Source organism: Marmota flaviventris, chromosome 7 (assembly GCF_047511675.1).
Source record: "Marmota flaviventris isolate mMarFla1 chromosome 7, mMarFla1.hap1, whole genome shotgun sequence".
NCBI lineage: Eukaryota > Metazoa > Chordata > Mammalia > Rodentia > Sciuridae > Marmota > Marmota flaviventris.
The window spans coordinates 64,815,093-64,838,070 of NC_092504.1; the positions used below are offsets into that span (position 1 = coordinate 64,815,093).

The 22,978-nt window shown below is 35.0% G+C and overlaps 1 protein-coding gene and 1 pseudogene across 2 annotated transcripts in view; one reads left to right on the forward strand and one right to left on the reverse strand.

Annotated features, from left to right (window-relative positions):
• Positions 1-22,978, forward strand: part of Cfap299 (cilia and flagella associated protein 299) — a 641,205-nt gene that overhangs the window by 563,832 nt on the left and 54,395 nt on the right. The gene's annotated exons all lie outside the window — the stretch shown is intronic.
• The window catches only part of LOC114096287 (eukaryotic translation initiation factor 5B-like), a 51,724-nt pseudogene continuing 30,351 nt past the window's right edge, over positions 1,606-22,978 (reverse strand).

Sequence of the window (22,978 nt, forward strand, 5' to 3'; positions counted from 1 at the left end):
TTTCATACCATCAAAAACTGGCTTAGTCTTTAACCATATAACAGGCATAGAACTCAGTTTCAAAATTAATAGTCTCCACCACTATGTCTAAAATCATCCAAAAGAAGAAATATATATTCTAGTTTTCTTTACTTGAAGAATAATATCCTTGTGACACTAAGTCAACATTATTTAATAGCATCATTTTTTAGAAAGAAAATATTAAGCATTCAACCCCTTAAATGAAATATTTGATTTACTGGGAAAGTTGAGTATTTTATGGGCTTTTCAATCTATGAGACAAAATCTAACAAATGAAATAATAATCACATGCTAGTGTCTAACAGAAATCTAGGTGCAGGGGAAAATGCAAAATAAATGTAAAATATGGATGGTGTTTCTTCCAGTTCTTAAACAATTTCCACCAATCAACACTTAGGCTACTGTTAGAGAACACTTAAGTGTTCAATTATTACCATATCCCTGTCTTCACACATTGCACCAGGAGGGTAAACAAGATATCCACAGACAAAACAAGCAAGGAAGATTCAGCCCTAATGTACAGCTAGGATGGACCTCTGAGCCACCATATTGTTATATCCATTGGAGGCATCCAGTGGAAGAGCCAGCTGGCACAGTAGAACAATGGTGATGAACACCTTTCAGAAAGATAGACTTGGTCACCTGTGGCTGTTGCATCCCTCACCATAATGAGGTCTTCAGAGAAGCTGGAATACTATAGAACTGAATAGGCTGCAACTGGAATAAAGGAAAGAGTTGACACTGGATCACATATGCATCTTAAGCCCAAACATTAGCAATTACCCTGAGTTGTGAACCTACAGTCCTAAGTTTCACATAACTGAAAATGGCTCCAAATCAACATTTTTATCCCAATTTTAGTGGTACAAACTCACATAACCCTATAGGGTAAACACTGTAACAGTCATTGGGAGCACAAATACTGATCATGTCACTCTTCTAGAACATGAGCCCAATCTCAGGATATAGGATAGCTCCAGTGGCTGAGTTCTGAGCTCCTTCAGTTTTCTAGTGAACCCAGGAATTAGAAGAGGGTAAACAAGCACACTGAAAGGAAACACAGGATGAGAGAGGTCTTTGTCCAATCTGATTTCCCATCCAAAGAGCACTGTTTACCTCCACTTAGTCTCCACCACTATGTACCATTGTAAGGCTATGTAGAACATTTTTAGGAATGAACCCCCAAAACATAGGCTCCCTGAGATGTAAGTCTTGCTTCTCTGGACCTACAGGCAGTATTTTAAAGAAAAAAAAAAAGGAGCTGGAGCTAAGCTTTGAAAGATAAAGGATCCAGATAAGAGGAGGCCTTGATACTAAGAAGAAGGGAAAAGTTGGAAGGCTCAAGGCAGTGATCCCAAATAAGAAAGAAGGAAGTAAACATTACATAGGAGAAGCAGGGAGGATACTAGCTAGTCACTACTTGAAGATGAGCCAGGGAACTATAGTATATACTCTGGAGTGGCTCATTAATTTTTGGTTCCAACTTCCATTTAACATGGAATCTTACTAATAAAACACTCCAGACTCAAACCACTCAGATTCCATCACAGTTAGGATTCTGACTGAGAAATAGATTTCCCTGCTTCAATTTGGAAGGTCTTGATAGCGAGGCAGGCTGGCAGTGTCTAGTTTGGGGGTCCAGATGATAGCTGACGAGGTAGACTTGAGCTGACATCCTAGAATCAGCTTCCAGGTTGGCAGGAGGCTTCCTGATTTTGATAAACTCTGAATGGTTCTGACACCTACGTTGAAGAAGGGGTTTCCCTTATTTGGTTTGCAGTTACTCTCTTTGTTTTCTTTTAATCTGATTATTTTGAAGTACAATCTGCATATAAACTTCCTGATTTTGAGCTATATAATCCATGAATTTTGGCAAACATCCACAGTAATGCAAATATCACCAATCAAACTCTAGAACATTTTCATCACCCTGGACCCGTTGATCTGCAAAAGCAGACTACTATAGTGTGGCTTTTTATTGAATTTTGTATACAGGGAATTAAACAATATGAACTCTATGGTATGGATCCTTTCACTTGGATCAATGCTCTTGAGATTCATCCATGTCATTGCATGTATTAGTAATTTATTCTTTTAAAAAAAATTCTTGTAGGGCTGGGGTTGTGGCTCAGTGGCAGAGCGCTTGCCTAGCATGCATGAGGCACTGGGTTCAATCCTCAGCACCACATAAAAATAAACAAAATAAAGGCATTCTGTCCATCTATAACTACAAAAAAATTTTTTAAATTCTTGTAGTTATAGATGAATAGCATGCCTTTATTTTGTTTGTTTATTTTTATGTGGTGCTAAGGATCAACCCCAGTTCATCATATGTGCTAGGCAAGTGCTTTTCCATTGAACCACAACCGTAGCATCTAATTTATTCCTTTTGATTGCTGAGTAGTATTCTATTATATAGCTATGCCATAATCTGATTATTAATTCACCAGTTGATGAACATTTGAGCTCTTCACATTTTACAGATATTAAAATAAAGTGGTCAAGAAAGGACACAAGTTTTGTGTAGATGTTACAGTTTGGATTTGGGATGTCCACAAAGGCTCTTGTATTGAAGGCTTGTTCCAAGCTTCTGAAGCTATTGGGAAAGTTTGGAAAAATGAGGAGGTATGGGGCCTGGTTGGAGCAGGTGGGTCACTGGGAGAATTCCCCAGAAGGTATATTTTATCCCTGGCCCTTGCCCTCCCCCTGCTTCCCCAACAGGAGTTTCTGCTTCACCACAGGCCTAAAAAAATGATGGGGCCAAGCAACCATGTACTGATACCTCTGAAACCATGAGCTAAAATAAGTTTTTCTCTGACTTTGACTTTCTGACTCTGATAAAGGTTAAGTGGTTCTGAAATCCATAGTTACAGGAGGGGTTTCCTAATTTGGCATGCAGTCTCTCTCTCTCTCTCTCTCTCTCTCTCTCTCTCTCTCGAGTTGTTTTTATCAAATATTTTGTTCCAGCAATGGGAAGCGGACTCACACAGTGGACCCAAGTTTTCATTTTTCTTGGGTAAATACCTGTCATTAGGCTTGCTTGCCCATGTTCAACACTATAAGCTACTACCAAACTATTTAATGATTCTGTAACTTCCCACCAGCATTTACGAATTCCTTTCTCTCTACATTCTTGACAACATTAGTGTTGTCTTGAATATTACCTATTGTATTGTGTGTGTGTGTGTAGTGTCAAATTTCTTACCCTCACCCCAACACTGTTATTATTTTGGACAAGATAATTTTTGTGCTAAGCATTGTTGGATGTTTAATAGCATCTATGTCCTCTGCCCACTGCATGCCAGGAATATTGCTCCAGTTTTAACATTCGAAACTGACTCCTGACATTGCCAAAGTCCCCTGAAAGCAACTACTCCCCACCCCAGTTATCGCTATAACTTGGATTTACATTTTCCTAAGATAAATAGCAGTATTCACCTTTGCATGAGTTTCTGTATAGGCTCTAGGAGTTTTATTTCTGCCGCAATAATTTGTGTCTTTCAAGGAACTAGTCAGCTTCATCCAAATTGTCTTAATGTATTAAAATAAAATTGTTCATTTTTTTTAACCTCATTATCCCCTTTACCATCTGTAGGAAACATAGTGATGTTTTCCCTTTAGTTCCTGATATGAAAAATTTAGGCTTTCTTTATTTCTTTCTAGCCATAGAGAGGTTCATCTGGCTTATTAATTTTTCAAAGAACAAGGCTTTGTTTCCAAAGAATTTTCTCTATTGTTTTTCTGGCCTCAGTGTTATTGGATTCCTATCTATTTTATTATTTCCTTTATGTTTTATCTTCTTCATTGATTTGGGTCCATTTTTCTTTTTCTAATAGAAGGATCTATCACTATAATTTCCTCTAAACACAACTTTGGATTCATCTTACAAATTTTTATTTATTATTTTTATTTTCATTCATTGCAAATATTTATAAATGCCTTTGTAATATTTTGCTTTGACCCATGAATTACTTGAAAGTTTTTAGAAATTTCTCTCAATCATTTTCACTTCTAATCGTCCATATTTCATTTGCACTGGGCATAGAATTCTAGGTTGGCAATTTTTTTCTTTAGGTACTTGAAAGAGACCACTCCATTTTCTCTAGTTTCTGATAAGGTATTTTCTATCATTTTAACATTATTTTCCTCTGGTTTTTAAGATTTTTTTTTTCTATTTTGCAAATGATTTTCCACAATTTGGTGTATTTGAGGCCTGGTTGTTTTATTGTTTTTGTTTGTTGGTTGGTTTTGTTTAGTTTTAATGTTTGCTCTAGTTGGGTTTAATAGACCTTCTTACAACTATGGGTTCATAGTTTTTATTAAATTTAAACAGTTTTAGATCTTTGTTTCTTTCCGTTTTCCCCCTAAACCTCCTCCCTATCATTCAAATCTTCCCTTCCTCTCCCTCACTTTGTAGAATCCCATTCATACATATATTTTTTTATTGTTTCCATTGCTATGATTAAGCTTACTCATTTTTTCCTTCTGCAATTTTTAATCTGTGCTTAATCCCATCAAGTGTAGTTCTTATTTCACTTACTTTTTCCTTTCAAATTTCAATTGTCATTTTTAATATGCTTTTTCCCTCCATGAACATATTTGAGCATATCTAAAAGGCAGACTTGGAAATGACAAAGATGATGAGACTCATAGTCAGGTGTTAAACAACCAGTATGTATTTTACAGATTTCCACTAATTCACATTCTTCCAGTTACAGATCATATATTCCTCTTTCTTTGTTTTGGTAGTACATTGATTGGTTGCTAGGCATTGTAAATTTTTCATTTTTGGTACCAGATATGTCTGTATCCTTTAAAGAATGTTGTACTTTGTCTTAAAATGTAATTAAGATATCGGGAATATGATTGCTCTGCCACTTGTTTTAAGATATGTTTGGTCAGGTTCAGAACACACAGTCTAGGTTTAGGTTGCTCCTATTAACTTTCCCTGTAACCTATCATGAGATTTCTCTGCACTCTGGTGTGTGGAAAATTAATCTGTTTCCAACACTGTATAACTGCTGGTAATTCTTCCTTTGATATTTTCAATACTTTATTTCATCAACATAGCCAGAGTATATTCCAGAAAAATGATAAATGAAAGGGGAATAGTAATTGCTGTTTACATTACAGTTACATGCATAGGAGAATATAAATTATAAAAGACATTGAAAGTCAGGCCAAACTACCAAATTTCTATTTGATTCAAAACTATTCATTTCTTAGGAGGTGATACAGTACACAAGGATTAAGATCTGGGGTGAATTATTAGAGTTCCATGTATTAAAGAAAAGAAACTCTAGATATAAGGAGATAAATTAGGAAATCGTTTCAGTAATCTAGAAGCAATCAGTAGGGATGAACACAGAGCTGTAGAAAAAGGAAAAAATGGTCAATATGAGCAAATATTTGGAAAGAAGAAATTATTTGAAAGGAAGAATATGATGACAAACTGGAGAAAATGATATTAGGAATGGAAAGGGACGAGTCAAAGATGACTCCAAGATTTCAAGCGAGGGTGATACTAAAAGCAATGGGTGAGGAAAACAGGTTTAAATGGGAGAAGATGAGTAAGCTTTGGATCTGGGTTTTATGATGAAAGCAGCATATCCAAGTATCAGTGTCCTGCAGGCCATCAAAATCTCATGCTATCTTTCACAGATAATAGATCTGGGCATGGGAAATAAATCTGGAAAAAAAGGTCAGTCAATAGGGAAAATTTAGAGGCTTTTCAAATATATTGCAGTTCAGAATTCTATTTTCATGTCTTGAGTAAGAGAATATCTAATACTGTTTTCTCTATTTTAGATATTTGAGTGCCTTTTGGTTTCTAGATTTGAAAAGGAATTAGAAATATCATAATAATGCAAGTGAAGCTTGTGCAATTACTTACACAAGTATTGGAAGCCTCACATAAAATGTTGTGTTTGAGGGAACTCCAGCCCATATTCTTTACCAGAATCTTGGCTAACCTTCAGATAAACAAGCCTCCAATAGTCACCACCAGCAGTTGCCAGGCTAATGCTTTCATTTCCTTTCCATGGCACATTTCCCAAAGAATCTGAGCTTTTTGTGTTTTGATGAAAAATTTTATACAGCAGAAATAGGCTCTCAAAACACAACAGATTGATATTTTGTTCATTTTGTGATGCAGACAACTGACAAGATACATTGTATAATTGTCTATTCTCCACAAACAATTTTCCTAGGTTAGCAAACCACTCAGTGCTGCTTCAGACATGAACTGTAACATTCTGGGACATGTTAGAAATCACCTTGCTGTTTTATTTTGCAGATGTAGAGAGTACTGTTATGAAACAAAATAGTAATCTCTTCAGATCATTGACATACTTAGAACTAGAACTAAATCTCATAATACTCTGTTCAACGTTACTTGAAATTCCATTACCTCTGCTCCTTTGGGAACACTTTTAAAAAAATTCTCTTACTATAGAAAGGTACCAGTCAAGCACAATCCCCTTGGTTTATTCAACTTAAGTGTCAGTATCTTCAGTCGTCCTGGTTTCTGTTACACTCCCAAAGCAGCTGGTTAACCCTGGGTAATCTCCAATTGGCCTTCAAAGATTCAGTTGATTTCATAACACATCTAAAACAAGCATTTGCTTATATGTTTTTTTGTTACTACATGCCTTGACTCTGATTATTAGATAAACTTCTGGTTTCCATGGCTATGAATAAATAACAAAGTAAAATATGCCCCAACCTAAATGGTGGGAAAGTTAACAAATAAATACATCCTGACTCATGAATAATCATATCTGTCATATCCTTGTAGCCTCCAACATACAAATTGCAGAAATTTGCAAGCTGGCTTTTAGAAATGCTTATAAAATAAAATAAAATTCCTAATAAGCTTATTTGCGTCTTTTAGGTAGGCTTTTGATAGTATTACTTCTATGATGTGTGTGTGTGCGCGTGCACGCGTACATGCATGCATGCATACATGTGCTAGTGTACATATTAAGGGTAAACTGATGATTACTTTTTTTTATAATACTGTTTTATGTATAAATCTTTTGTAAGTTCTAATATTTGTTTTCAATAATATCTTTTCTTCAACCCCAATGGTGAAAGGGAACTTCCCTACCCCTATCCACACACAGGTTGCACAAGTAGAGGAATACTGGGGAGGACAGGAGGAAAGGTCCATGGAACCCTACACTACTGTTTGTGCTGCTTTGGCAGCTACTGTGTCAAAGGAAGTTCTGGGTTCAGGGAAAAGTTTTTGTTTTGTCTCAGTTTCAATTTTCTTTTTTATTAATATGTATTAAATGTACATATTATATGAATTCACAGTGAAATTTCCCTACAATCTGGCATGCACTGATCATATCCATCACCCTTTCTCCAACCTTACCCTTCTTCTCCCCTCCAGCACCCTACAAATAACACCAAGAACACTTTTCTACTTTCAATTCAGCTTATATTTAGTTTCCACATATGAGGGAAACATGAGATACTTGTCTTTTCTTTGTCTAGCTTATTGTGCTTAACATAATGTACTCCAGGTCCATCCATTTTGCTGCAGATAACAGGATTTTATTTTTCTTTATGCATGAATAATTCTCCACTGTGCATACATATGTATAATATATGCATATATATAATAAGTATATATACATGTATTATATACTATATTTTATTTATCCATTCATCTATTAATGAACATTTAGACTGATTCCATCTTAGTTATCATGGATATTTCCGCAATTAACATGGGTATGCAGCTATCTCTTATAAAAGAATTCTGAGTTCATTTCCTTTGATATATATCCAGGAGTGGTATAGCTGGATCACATTATAATCCTATTTTTAATTTTTAAAAAATATTTTTAGTTGTAGAGAGACAACAATACCCTTATTTTATTTATTTATTTATTATGTGGTGCTGAGGATCAAAGCCAGTGCTTCATATATGCTGGGCAAGTGCTCTGCCACTGAGCTAAAGCCCCAGCCCCCTCTAATTTTATTGAGGAACTTCCATACACTATTTATAGGGTTCATCTGTTAGGAAGCTGAAAATAAACAATCTATAGAATGTGATAGTGGTTGAGATATCCTGAAGCATCAAGAGCTCCTATCAATGAGGAGAATAAAGGGAGAGATCCCCTACCTCTCACCCCAAACAGCATTTTTAACTGCTGTTTTTCAGTGTTATAGGAAAACAAAAAACAAACAAACAAACAAATAAAAACAGGGATTGTCTATATTTTCCACAATTTGGTACTGAACCCACAACCCTGAGGACCTGAATTTATTTTCTTCTTACTATTTCCATAAATATGCATTTAGCTCTTCCAAAATACTAGCTCTAAACAAGGCTACAAGTTGAGCAAATTATAAAACAGAATATTTCAAACCTAGAATGGTTTCCAGATTCCACAATTCAGGTTATAATCCAATGTATTATATTGGTATTTTAACCTCCATATGTTTTAATAACCATGTTGAATTACCATGCAACCCTCTAATTCAACTTATTGGACAAATGTGGTACATGAAGTTCAAGAATTTAGCCTCTGGTCACAATCATGTCTAAGGCAGAAATGCAGTCATCTGCACATTATAATTCCAGTTGATGGAATTTTCTATTATAGTTTCAGGCTATTACAATGTTTTCCATTTTCAATGTTAGTATGAAATCCTCAGGTAAAGTTGAATTATCCTTTGCTTAAACTAAAATAGCCTTTTTATGTCCAAACTACATAAGAAACTGTTTTTCTTCTAAGTCCATGACTCACAAATTCAATATGTTTGGATCACTTTCTTATGAGGTGAATATCATTTTATACTGTTTTGATCCAAACTTATCTGGTTCACATAGAATCAGGACATCAAGTTCATTTGAGTAAAATTTATTAAGTGTCTTTTAATTCCAAGTTTACATTAGATACTACTATTGCAAGAATCAACATACAGATGGAATTAAGAGGAGCTGTAATTCTTTTTATATGCACTCTAACACTTCAGTTGTTAAAAGTTGAATATATACATCAAATCATTTGCAGAGGCAGGGTTTTAGGGTGCCTAGCATATAAGGGCTTGCTTGGATACCAGATCCAGATACACAATATGATGTCAATCATATTTTCTTATAATCCACTAAGAGAATAAAATCATGGCATTTGCAGGTAGATGGATGGAGTTAGAGAAGATAATGCTAAGTGAAGTTAGCCAATTCCAAACAACCAAATGCTGAATGTTTTCTTTGATAAAAGGAGGCTGATTCATAGTCGGATAGAGAGAGGGAGCATGGGAGGAATAGATGAACTCTAGATAGGGCAGAGGGGTGACAGAGGAAGGAAGGGGTTGGAGGGGAATGGCATGGGGTTATTAATGATGGTGGAACATGATGATCATTATTATCCAAAGTACATGTATGAAGACATGAATTAGTGTGAATATACTTTGTATACAACCAGAGATATGAAAAATTGTGCTCTGTATGTGTAATAAGAATTATAATGCATTCCACTATCATATATAAAAAAATAATCCACTAAGTATTATCTGATCTTTTTTAAAAATTCTGAGTAAAAATTCAGACTTACAGAACTTCCTTTATGCAAAATACTACTCTTGTATGGTATATTCTTTCCACTCCCACCAAATAATCTTCACTGAAAGTTATTTCTACCCTATTCTGTTACTTTCAAACCTAGAGTGCCAGATATAAATAACCTGGTCAAAATGCCTTCCTGACAAATAGTCACAATAACGATTAGTCTCTACCCATCAGACCAACGTGGACTAGCAGATCCTCACTTTGAATGCAACCCAAACTCACCTCCCTTTCGTCGATTGAACATACTAGGTCTATTTAAGACCGAAGCATTTCTTAACTGAACCAAATGGAACATTGAGCCGTAGCTAAGCAGAGCAGTGGGGGTGAGGGAGTGTAGGGTTTGGGTCAGGTTCTAGGGTCTGCATACCTAACCTGCTTCATTGTACCATGGAAAGGGGAGAGACTCATCACTTAGGCACTCACAGGAGGTCCACCACAGATTCTCCATGGGTCTTCAAAGGGCATGTCATATGACTTTTATCCTCTTTTTTCCTGATTTTAGTCTCATCCTGCTTTCCTTCCCATCACACATTTTTCTTTTAGCTCTTTTCTATGTGCTATTCCCTAGCTGGCCTATCCTAAGATATCACCTTTTACTACAAAATAATGACAGTTCAACCTCCACCTGCTTTTTGTTGTTTATATAATGCCCAGAAGTCCTCTGAATGTCAATGACTGGCTGCTGCAGCATGAAGGGATGAGCTCTAGTCTCAGTTTCTACTACCTTTTGAGTACATTAGGGGACTTAGAAATGAGTGGTTTGAGATGTAGTCAAGGTAAAGTGGGGATATCTATCCTTGGCTGTGGTTGATTTTTTAAGAGCAACTGAAATAAAATCAAATTTGCCACTAGAAATATCATTTTCCCATTAAGGGTTACTCAATCTTGTCCTTGTGAGAAACACACATTACTATATTAACCTGACTTTTATTCTATTCTTTATGAACTAAGAACCATTTTCTTATTTGTTAAAGCTAGATGTAATCTCTTCAAGTCTAAATTGCCATGACCAAGTTTCCTCCACAGTACTTGACAAAGACAAGCACCAAGTAGGATTATCACATTCTTTATCTCCAAGAGGTTTGGGGAAACCATTCAGTGTATCCTCCCACACATTATTAATTTATGTTTCTCAAAATCATATCCAATTTATACACCAAGCTTTTTCATATAATCTTACAAAGCATATCAAATACTTAAAGCCAAAAAATAAAATACTGAAAGACAACTACTTAAAGCCAAAAGAAAGCCCCATATTTTATTTATCAAATTGAGATATATTTATAATTATATATAATAATAAAGGGTTTTCTCTTTCTTCTGGTTAAAAATTTATCATTCTATATTTAAAAATAGTAAATCGTCATTAGGGAAAATATCCTAACTAAAAAAGAGGACAAATTATAAAAGAGAACATTTAAATTACTCCTAAGCTCCCAACTAAAATTTTTAAGTATTGTAAATATTAAAATGTTATGAATATACAAAATGAATATAAGTATTTTAGATAGATTTTGAAATACCATAAATATAAACATAATTTATAGGCATATATAATTTGTATGTATATATGCCTATAGATTATGTATGTATATGTATATACATACAAATTATATATGCCTATAGATTATGTATGTATATGTATATACATACAAATTATATATACATGTATATGTACATATATATATATATATATATATATACACACACACATACACACACACATACATACACACATCTAGAGAGAAAGAGACAGGCATCAACTATTGGACAAAATTGTGTTCAACAGGTCAGTAACTGGAGGTCAAATGTATGTTATATAGTCAGTAGTTTGCATCTACTTGCTGCAAAAATGTTTATCTTTAGGTAATCTGCTCTGGGGGACAAATACTAGTAACAGGAGGTCTTCCTGACTATTCCTTCAAAGGATTTCACCAGCTAACATAAGAGTTCACCAACAGCCAGTCAGCAGAGAAGTTACTGATACTCTCAGGCTCACTCCACTTTGTCGAGTTAGAGTTGAATCCAACTGAGTTCTAAGCTGTAAACCTCTCACTACAACTACATTACCTATTCTTGCAAACTGTCAACTCTTTAAAAAAATTGATGGATGTTAATTATACAAAATGATGTGTTTCATTTTAGCATATTTAGACATACATAAAATTTGATCAATTTTACTTTTTGATACTTCTTACCTTCTCCTCCTCCTTCCCTTTGATCCCCTTACTCTGCCCTAATGGTCTCCGTACTACTTACTTTGCATCTTTTTTTTTTTCCTCTAGCTTACATATATGAGAGAAAACATAGACAATTATCTTTCTGAGCCTGACTTCTTTTGGTTAATGTGATGTTCTCCAGTTTTATTCATTTTCCTGCATATGACATAATTTCTTATATCTTTGTAGCCATTGTGTGTATGTATGTATATATATCATATTTTCATTATGCCTTTATCTGTTGACAGAAACCTAGACTGATTCCTGATTCCATAACTTAGCTATTGTGAACTGATAAGCATGGGTATGCATGTATCTGTAAAGTGTGCTGATTTTAATTCTTTTGGATAGGTACCAAAAAGTAGTATAGCTGGATCATATGGTAATTCAACTTTCAGTGTTTTGAAGAAAATCCATACTGATTTCTAAGGCAACTTGACTAAACTACATTCCCACCAACAGTGTATAAGAGTTGTTTTCCTACATCCTTTGTTGTTTGGATTCTTGATGATTGCCATTCCGACTGGGGTGAGGAAAAAATCTTGATTTCCTTTTAATTTGTATTTTCTTGGTGGCTAAAGATGTTTAACATTTCTTCATATGATTGTTGGCCATTTTTACTTCCTCTTTTGAGAAGTGTCCATTTAGTTCATTTGACCATTTATTGAATGGGTTTTTGTGGTTTGTTTTTGTTATTGAGGTTTTGTATGTTTGTTTGTTTGCTTGTTTTTTTTTTCCTTTATGTGTCCTGGATATTAATTATCTTTCAGAAAAGTAGCTAGCAAAGGTTTTTTTATATATATTATATACATAATATATATTATATATTCTGTCTCTTCAAATCCGCAATTGTTTTTATCATTAGAAGATAGAAAGACCTCCCATGTTCATGGATAGGCAGAATGAATAGTGGTAAAATGGCAATACTACCAAAATCAATCTAAGTACCAATGACATCTACACAGAACTAGAAAAAAAAACAATCCTGAAGTTTACTTGAGAGAACAAAAGACCCAGAATAGCCAAAGCAAATCCTGAGCAAAAAAAGCAATGCTAGAGGGCTCATAATACCCAATTTCAAATTATACTACAGGACAACAATAATAAAAACAGCGTGATACTTGCATAAAAACAGACAAGTGGAACAGAGTAGAAAACACAAAGACAAATGTATACAGCTACAATAATCTGATTCTTAACAGGCTGCCAAAAACATATATTCAAGAAAAGCCAATCTCTTTAATAAAAGGTGCTAAGTGCAATGGATATTCATATGTAGGATAATGAAGCTAGATCTCTCTCTTACGCTACCCAAAATCCAGCTAAAGTTGATCAAAGTCCTAGGTACAGAAACTTTGCAACTACTAGAAGAAAACACTCCAACATATAAGCACAGGCAACAAATTCCTCAACAGAACTCCTGTAGCTCAGGAAAGAACCAATAAATGATATGGTCTTAAACTTTCACTTTCTCCTTTCATTAGTTTCTCATTGTTATCTCTTTATATATAATTGCAGATAGATAATGTGCTACTCTAAGGGCCAAAAGACAAATTTCAAGAAATTATTTACCTGTCTTCTCTGTGATCTTACTATAAAGAAAAGTTGCCTCAAATGTGACTGGCAAATAACCAACTATATATGTACATAAATATATCAATTTGCTGTCTTATTGTACATATACAACTCCATCTAAATCTCTGCAGGGAGATTTAGGTTTGGCCTTGGGAAATATCCATGACTCTCTCCCATTGCAATAGATTGTTCAATGGACTATCTCTGCTTTGCTAAGAAGATCCCTCATAGTAGCTCTGAGATGGGAGTAACCTGTTGGGAACTGAACAGCCCACCTTTAACCTTTTTTGATGAAGAACAAACTATGGAAGGCCTTTCATGTTTCCCAGTATAAATAAAGCAGGTGTGGGCTCCATTTTGCCAGAGTCTAGAAGCTCAATCTATCCAATCGGCTTGCCTGTCCTGTCCCTGCTTTTGAAACCACTTTCTGTTTTCTATGGGGGTTTTTGCTGTTTTATTCTCGTAGCTTTTATTTCTCAGTCAGCCCATTCCACAGAGGGAAACCCTATTCCCACCACTCACTTGGGACATAGGCAGGAACCGGCACCTGAACAGGGACTTCATTTTCTTTATAAGCCACCAGGAGAGGTAAACCAAGTAGAACAGAATAGAAGACACAAAGACAAATGTATACAGCTACGATAATGTTTTTTCCAGATCTTTTCCAAGAATCTTTACCCCCTGAACTCCTTCTACTTCTTTATGCTTTCCATACTGGTTCTTCATTCACAAATCATACTATTAAAAAAAAGTTGCCTCAAATGTGACTGGCAAATAACCAACTATATATACATAAATATATCTATTTGCTGTCTTATTGTACATATAAAACTCTTCATCTTATTATATTGCAAACACTATCTTTTCTCTGAAAATTATTTTCTTACATATTTTTTATTTCCTCTTATTAATTATACATGACAATAGAATGCATTTTGATACATCACATGTAAATGGAGGATAATTTCTTATGTGAAGTCATCTATGAATTACATGAGGATCTTCTCTTCATAGGAGAGAGTAATGGGAGTCCTTGAATCTAAGTGACAATAGGTCCTTCTACTCTAGGAGCAATGATTGTATCTCCTTCCTTCAGATGCCCATTGATCAATATGACATTGAGAGTGGTTCCCATTCCTGAGAGAGCTTTAACCTCCATCACCTGTGCTCTCAGCTCTTCATAGTGTGCCAGTCTCTTGCTCAACATGGTCTGAATTAACTCCACAAGAAGGTAGATCAGACTTCCCATGCCATCACCAGTATGTGCGGAGGTAGGTACCAAAGACACAAAAGAGCAGGGATCTTTATTCTCATAAAACAAAGCAGCATTCAAACCCTGCTATGCAAATTCTACAATAATAGCTTTTGCTCTTTCCTCAAACTCATCTTTTTAATTCTTTTTCGGCTTCTTTAAAATAGTAGCCACATCAGAGATTTTTACAATCATATATTGTGCATTATTAAGTGCAACAATGAAGAGACATGTTTTAGGTTTCAGAAGGTTGATAGATTCAATTGTCTGAGGCTCCAAACCATGCATAATATCAACAACTAAAATGGCAATTTCACAAGGAGAGCTTCCTATGTTTCTCAGATTACTGAAATCCCAGGTGTATCAATAATTAGCATTTCTGGAATCCGAACATTCTGTCAAAATTTTTTAATCATCTTAGTTCCACGGGAACATTTGTTGCCCTGATTTGCATGTGATACCACCTGCTTCACCATCTTGGATGTATGTGTGGTGGAGCTTATCTAGAATTTTTGTCTTTTCTGTGTCCACATGTCCAAGTACACAGATAAAAGGGGCTCTTAGTTTTCCTGTATTTACATTTTTACTATGTAAAAATTTTACCATTTCTCAACTCTGTTTTTCTTTGTCATAAGCCCTTTTGTTTTTAGTTCCATCATCATCAGAGTCTGAGCTCATTTCTTTTTTTTTAATTGATTTTTTTTTTAAATAAATGACTGCGGAATGCTCATTTCTTTACTTGGCTTTTTATCTAATGTTTTCCCTGAATCTTTCTCATCTGACATCTTTTCATCTTTCTCATCACTTTCACTGCCTTCACATTCTCCTTCCTCCTCTTTTTCCTCTTCATTCTCCTCCTCCTCCTCCTCCTCCTCCTCCTCCTCCTCCTCCTCCTCCTCCTCCTCCTCCTCTTCTTTTTCCTCTCCCTACTTCTCTTCAAGGTTTTCTTTTACTTCTTTATGAACCATGTTTCCTTCTTTTTCTCTCTCCTCATCACTAGCCATAGCTTCCCAATCATCCAATCCACCATCCTCAGTTTCCTCTTCTTATTCTGGTTCAACAGAGGATGCTGTCTCTTCTTTTTCTTGTATTTCTTGTTCTAAAACTTCTACAACCGCCCTTAATTCCATTGGTTCGGACACTTCTTTATTTTCTAGTTGCTGTGGTGTTTTCTTCTTATTTTACCTTCATAAATTTACCTTTTCTTTGGCAAAGAATCTTTTGATGGCACTTTCACACCCCAAGCTTGTAAAAGTTTAAGGGTAGCTTTGGCTTTGATTCTGGCTTCTGTCTGGGATTTAGTTAAAAGCTTTCTTTCTTTTTTTAAATGTTCTTTTGTTTTCCTTTTTGTTTTTTTCTTTCTCATTTTTCTTGTTCCAATCACTCCTCTTCTAGTTCTTCCAGTCGTTTTATTCATTTCTTCTCTGCCATCTTCTGTCTTTCTTCTTTTTCTTTAAGCTTAGCCAGAGCTTCTTACATAGCTTTAATAATTACTTTGCTGTGTCCTTTTTTTCTCTTTCTCTTTTTCTTCCTTTTCTGCTTTCTTATCTTTTTTCTTTTTGTCTCCTATAATTAAAACATAAAAGGATTAAAGTTCTTACCCATGTCCCATGTGGGTGGAGGGAATGGGGTCCCCCTGGGTGGAATGGGCTGGCTGAGAAATAAAAGTTAAGGGAAATAAAACTGCAACCCCTCCCCCCATAGAACACAGAAAGTAGTTTCAAAAGCAGCAGCAGGACAAGCAAGATGATCCAATAGATTGATCTTCTAGACTCTGGCAAAATGGAGCCTCTGCCTGCTTTATTTTAAAGGTGGACTGTCCAGTTCCCAGCGGGTTATGCCCACCTCCAGAGCTACTATAAGAGATCATCCTAGCAGAGCAGAGAAAAAGGTCACATGCATTGGGCAATCTATTGCTGTGGGAGCCATGCGTAGTTCCCAAGGCCGAGCCTAAATCTCCCTGGCTTCCATGCTGAGAGAAGATCCTCATGTAATTCATGGATGGCTTCCCTCAAATTCTCATTATACTCCTTGTACATGATGTAGACTTACTCAGGTTGTGTAATCATATATGCATATAGGGTAACAATATCTGATCCATTCTACTATCTGTTCTACCTCCATACCTTCTCCTCTCCCTTTACTCCCCTCTGTGGAATTGAAAGTACCTCTATTCTTCCCAAGTCACCCTCCCCTTATTGTAAATGATTATCCACATATCAGAGAAAATGTTCAGCCTTTGAATCTTTGGGATTTGCTTATTTCACTTAGCATGCTATTCTCCAGCTCCATCTATTTACTAGCAAATGTCATAAGTTAATTCTTATTTAAGGCTAAATAATATTCCATTGTGTATATATACACTACATTTTCTTTATCCACTCATCTGTGGAAGGGCACCTAGATTGGTTTCATAGTTTAGCTATTGTGATTTGAGGTTCTATAAACATAGATTTGGCTGTGTCACTGTAGTATGCTGATTTCAAGTCCTCTGGGTATAAACTGAGGAGTGGGATAACTGAGTCAAGTGGTGTTTTCATTCCAAGTTTTCTGAGAAATCTTCATACTGCTTACCATAGTGGTTTCACCAATTTGCAGCCCCATCCCCAATGTATGAGTGTACCTTTTTCCCCACATTCTCACCAACAATTATTTTTGCTTGTATTCTTGATAATTGCTATTCTGACTGGTGTGAGATAAAATCACAGTGTAGTTTTGATTTGTATATCTCTAATTGCTAGAGATGTTAAACATTTATTCATACATTTGTTAATTGATTATATTTCTTCTGTGAATTGTCTGTTCATTTCCTTAACCCATTTATTGATTGGGTTATTTGTTTTTTGGTGTTAAGTTTGTTGAGCTCTTTATATATCCTGGAGATGAATCCTCTATCTGAGGTACAAGTGGTAAATATTTTCTCCTATTCTGGAAGCTCTCTCCTCCTGTTATTAATTCTTAACTTTGTTTTATTCCATCTCATTTATTGATTCTTGATTTTAATTCTTATGTTTTAGGGGTCTTGTTAAGGAAGTCAGTTCCTAAGCTAACATGGTGAAGATTTGGCCCTACTTTTTCTTCTAGTAGGTGCAGTGTCTCTGGTCTAGTATCTATGTCCTTGATCTACTTTGAGTTGAGTTTTGTGCAGGGTGAGAGATAGGCATTCAATTTCATTCAACTTCATATGGATTTCTAGTTTTCCCAGCACCATTAGTTGAAGAGGTTATTTTTTTCTCCATTGTATGTTTATGGCACCTTTGTCTAATATGAGATAACTGGATTTATATGGGTTTGTCTCTATGTCTTCTATTCTATAGCATTGGTCTTCATGTCTGTGTTGTTGCCAATACCATTATTTTTTTGTTATTATGGTTCTGTAGTACAATTTAAGGCCTGGTATTGTGATGCCTCCTGCTTAACTTTTCTTGATAAGGATTCAGCTATTCAAGGTCTCTTCTTTTTCCAAATGAATTTCATGATTGACTTTCTATTTCTATGAATAATGTCATTGGAATTTTAATAGGGATTGCATTAAATCAACACTTTCGATAGTATGGCCATTTTGACACTATTAATTCTGCCTATCCAAGAGCATGGGAGATCTTTCCATCTTCTAAGATCTTTTATTTCTTCTTTAGTGTTCTGTAGTTTTCATTGTAGAGGTCTTTCACCTCTTTTGTTACATTGATTCACAATTTTTTTTGAGGCTATTGTGAATAGAGCAGTTTTTAGTTCACTCATCACTGATATATAGAGCACATTTGATTAAATTAAATTTCCTGAATTCATTTGTTAGTTCTAGGAGTTTTCTGGTGGAATGTCTTTAAGTCTTCAAAATATAGAATCATTTTGTCACCCAATAATGATAGTTTGAGGAGTTCTTTTCCTATACATATTACTTTAATTACTTTCATCTCTTTGAATGCTCTGGCTAGAGTTTCAAGGGAAATTTTGAATAAATGTGGTGAATAAGGACATCCTTGTCTTGTTCTAGTTGTTAGAGGGAATTATTCAATATTTTTTAATTTAGAATAATATTGTCCATGTATTTAGCATATGTAGCTTTTATAATGTTGAGGTATGTTCCTACTATTCTTAGTTTTTCTAGTGTTCTGAGCAAGAAGGGGTACTGTATTTTGTCAACTACTTTTTCTGCATCTATTGAGATGATAATACGATTCTTGCCTTTAAGTCTATTTAATTTATACATTCATTGATTTTTGTATGTTGAACCAACTTTGGATCTCTAGGATAAACCCCACTTGATCATAGTGGACTATCTTTTTAACATGTTTTTGCATGCAATTTGTCAGAATTTTATTGAGAATTTTAGCATCTATGTTCATCAGGAATATTGGTTTGAAGTTTTCTTTCCTTGATATGTCTTTATCTGATTTTGGTATCAGAGTGATACTAGCTTCATAGAATGAGTTTGGAAAGGTTCCTTCTTTTTCAATTTAATGGAATAATGTGAGAAGTATTGGTGTTAATTCTTTGAAAATCTTGTAGAAGTCTGTTATGAATTCATCTGGTCCTGGAGTTTTCTTAATTGGTAGGCTTTTTAGGGCACCTTCTATTTTATTGTTTGAAATTGATCTGCTTAAATGTGTATGTCCTCCTGATTCAGTTTGGATAGTTCATATGTCTCAAGAAATCTGTGGATGTCTTCAAGATTTTCTATTGTAATATAAATTTTTAAAATAGTTTCTGGTTACCTTCTGTATTTCATTAATATCCATTGTGATATTTCCTTTTTCATTATGAATTTTAATAATTTGAGTTTTTGTTCTCCTCTTCATTAGTGTGGCTAAGGGTTTATCAATTTTATTTATTTATTTAAAGAACCAACTTTTGATTTTGTCAATTTTTTAAATTGTTTCTTTTGTTTTAATTTAATTAATTTCAGCTCTGATTTTAATTATTTCCTATCTTCTACTGCATTTGGTGTTGTTTTGTTCTTCTTTTTCTAGGGCATTGAGATATAATGTTAGATCATTTATTCATTGACTTTCTGTTATTTGAATGAAGGAGCTTAATGCACTTTTCCTGTCAGCCCTGCCTTCATAGCATCCCAGAGATATTGATATATTGTATCACTATTCTCATTTACTTCTAAGTATTTTTTAATTTCATCCCCTATTTCTTATGCTATCCATTCATCATTAAATACTGTATTATTTAGTCTCCAGGCATTAATGTAGCTTCTATTTTTTATTCTATCATTGATTTTTAATTTTATTCCATTGTGATCTGGTAGAATGCAGGATATTATGTCTATATTTTTATTTTTATTTGCTAAGAGTTGCTTTGTAGCATAAGATACAGTGTATTTTAAAGAAGGATCCATGTGCTGCTAAGAAGAAATTATATATACTTGTTGATGGATGAAATATTCTTTATAGGTCTGTTTTCTTCTATAGTTTTTTTGTTTAGTTTTTATTTTGAGGATCCTTCCAGTAGGTAAGAGAGGAGTATTAAAGTCACCCATTATTATTGTGTATGGTCTATTTGGTTCTTGAAATTCAGAAGGGTTGTTTGATGTACCTAGATGCTCCATTGTTTGGGGAATAAATATGATTGTTATGTCTTACTGTTATATAATTCCCACAAGCAGTATAAAATGTTCTTCTTTGTCCCTTCTGATTAACTTTGGCTTGAAGTCCACTTTATCTGTTACGAGGAAAAAAACCCTGCTTGTTTATGTGATTCATGAGGGTGACATGCTTTTCCCATCCTTTTACCTTTAGTCTGTGGATGACTTTGGCTATGAGGCGAGTCTTTAGGGGAGAGCATATTATTGGGTCTTGTTTTTTAATCCAATCTGCTAGTCTATGTCTTTTGATTGATCAGTTTATGCCATTAATATTCAAGATTATTATTGAGATATGATTTGTATTGCTTGTCATTTTGGCTTATTTCTGGTTTTTAATTTGAATCAGTTTTTCCTTTGATAGATTATTCCTTTTGTGTAGTTCATCCCTTTGCTGGTTTTTACCTTTTTTATTTTTTTCCATTTGATCTTTGTGGAAAATTTTGTAGAGTATGTTCTGTAGAGCAGTCTTTCTAGTTGTGAATTCTTTTAATTTTTGTTTGTCATGGAAGGTTTTTATTTCATCTTCAAATCTGAACCTTAATTTTTCTAGGCATATTATTCTCAGCTGCATCCATTTTCTTTCATAGCTTGATATATATTATTCCAAGACCTCCTATCATTGAGACTCTGGGTTGAGAAATCAGCTAAAATCCAGATTGGTTCCATCTAAATGTTACCTGTTGTTTTTCTCTGGTAGCCTTTAAATATTTTTCTTTATTCTGTATATTAGACATGTTCATTATAATGTGCCTTAGTGTGGGTGGGTCTGTCATATTGCCTCTTGTATTTAATTTTCCATTTTGTTCTTTAGGTTTGGGCAGTTTTATGATATTATTTCTTTGAAAAGATTGTGTATTCCTTTTGTTTGTATCTCTGTACATACATCTGTCCTGATCAATCTTAAATTTGGTCTTTTCATGTTATCCCATGATTCTTGGAAGTTCTGTTCATGGTTTCCTACTATCTTCTCTGTGTGGTCAACTTTATTTTCAAGATTGTATATATATATATATATTTCACCTTCATTGCCTGAGGTTCTGTCTTCCAGTGGTCTAGTCTGTTGGTGATACTTTCCATTGAAATTTTAATTTGATTTGTTGATTACTTCAGTTTAAAGATTTATAATTGATTCCTTTTTAGAATTGAAGTGATCTTTTACTTCCTGAATTTTATCCCTGATTTCACTCCCTTCTTCATTCTTTACCTCACAGGTCAATTTAACTATGTAGTTCTAAACTCCTTTTCTGACATTTTTTCTACTATGCTGTCATTGTTACTCTGTTTTGGCACATATTGGTTTGTTTGGAGTGATTTATTCACCTGTTTATTCATGTTATTCTAGCATTGTGGATCTGAGGCAGCAGTTTCTACCCTTCAGACTTATAATGTCCCTGAAGTTTTCTAGCACCCTCCACTTAAGGGGGAGACAAATAATAAAAGCAACCAATGCAAACAGTATACAGCCTTAAACCAAATAGCCCTTTCTTTGACGTCTACAGTTTTGTTGCAGTAAACAGAAATGATGTGTTTAGATATTCTCTACAAGAAAAACACTAAGTTTGCAAAAAGGGTTCACAATTTTAGATGGTGGACAAAGAGAGAACAGGAGTGGTTCAGAATGTGATGCCCATAAGGAAGGAGGAGAAAAAATTAAAGGAAGAATGAAGAGTGAAAGAGGGAATAATCAAGACTGACTACCAGGAGGAGAAAGAGAAAGAGAAGGGATACAAATATGGAAGAGAAATATATATATATATATATATATATATATATATATATATACACACACAGATATATATATATATATTTACACATATATGTATATATAATATATAATGAAATTTTTAAAAGTAAAAAAGGTATGAATAAAAGAATGAAAAACAAAACTGAAATATACTACTCAGACATCTCAATCCTCAATAAACTGATGCATGAAAAATAGTTGCTTTCAAAATTGGTGGAAATGTGAGAAAAAAAAGAAAAAGAAAAGAGAAAAAACTCCATTAAAAATTGAACAATTGTTTCTGCTCATGCTCAAAAGTTTCTCAGCTTTCCATCTCAGTAGCCACGTGGGGCCATCAGCTGCTCTGCACAGGGTGTATCAAGGCCAGGCCTGCAGGCGACCATGAAGCTGCACACTGGACTGAGTGTTCCAGTGGCTAAGTAGCTGTGGGGCAATTGGGGACCTAGCCACATCAGGGGACCCAGCTATTTCCCTACAAGTGTATCAAGGTTGGATCATTTGAAGTCAATGTGGGCCAGTCAATAAGCTATGAGACCTGGGCAGGGTTGGGTGCCAGGTAGGAATTGGAGAATGGGTACTGGGGAGCAGGAAAGCCCTATTGAGTGGTGAACTGATTCTGGATCTGCCAGGACACAGAGACCTGTGGATGCCACACTGTGGGGTGAGAGAGTTGGAAACAAGGCTGGTGCTGGGACCCAGCAAGTGCTATCCCAAGGTATGCCCTGGGAAGGGCAGAGGATTGACTGGCTGGGTGATCTGAGGGAAAAATGCCCTCACACCCTCTTCCAACTTTCTGACTCTGACCCACTGTAACCAGTCCCATCAGCCCCTGTCAGCCTCTGGGTTCTTGGAGCTGGGAAGAGCCCAGCTCTCTTCAGCTTCTCTAAACTGTATTCCCACAGTAAAATGCAAACTCATGGATCTGGGTTTCCAGTTTCCTTAGGCTCTGCCACCTGTAATCCCAAGATGGCTTCTGGATCACTGACCA